This window comes from Manacus vitellinus, unplaced genomic scaffold (assembly GCF_001715985.3).
Source record: "Manacus vitellinus isolate BGI_N305 unplaced genomic scaffold, ASM171598v3 scaffold_31_pilon, whole genome shotgun sequence".
NCBI classification, from domain to species: domain Eukaryota; kingdom Metazoa; phylum Chordata; class Aves; order Passeriformes; family Pipridae; genus Manacus; species Manacus vitellinus.
This window is the reverse complement of record NW_021940379.1, coordinates 1,785,394-1,785,926: the sequence shown is the minus strand read 5'-3', so window position 1 is coordinate 1,785,926 and position 533 is coordinate 1,785,394.

Here is a 533-nt window from a genome sequence, read left to right as displayed (position 1 = left end):
TTTGCTTTTTGTCCGAACTTCCCAGGATCACACCGGTCCATCAGCCACAGAGCAGGTTGCTGGGCACTGGCAGACCCCAGGATGGGGCACTCTGCGTTGGGGGCACCCACCCTGCTCCCCTCAGCAGGTGCAAAGCCTGTGTCCTAAATTAATTCCAGCACTAATTGGCTGTGGCTGAGTGGGCAGAGGGGCTGGGGGGCAGCTGGGAGGAGCTCCAGGACTGCTGGGGGTGGTGGGATCCCCTCCTGGTTGCAGGGTCCCCTCTGTGACTGTGTGGTGAGATGTCATTGGATTGGCATCAGGGCTGTGTTGGGTGTCAAAGGGTGGCACTGGGTCAGCATTGGGATGGCATTGGCATGGCATTTTGTTGGACTGGCCTCAGGATGGCATTGGGGTGGCCTCAGGGCTCCGTTGGCTTCAGATGAGTGGCACTGGGATGGCTCTGGCATGGCAGTTGTGTTGGGGTGGCCTCAGGGAGAGGCATCAGGGCTGTGCTGGGGCAGTGTCGGGTGACATATAGGTGGCATTGGGGC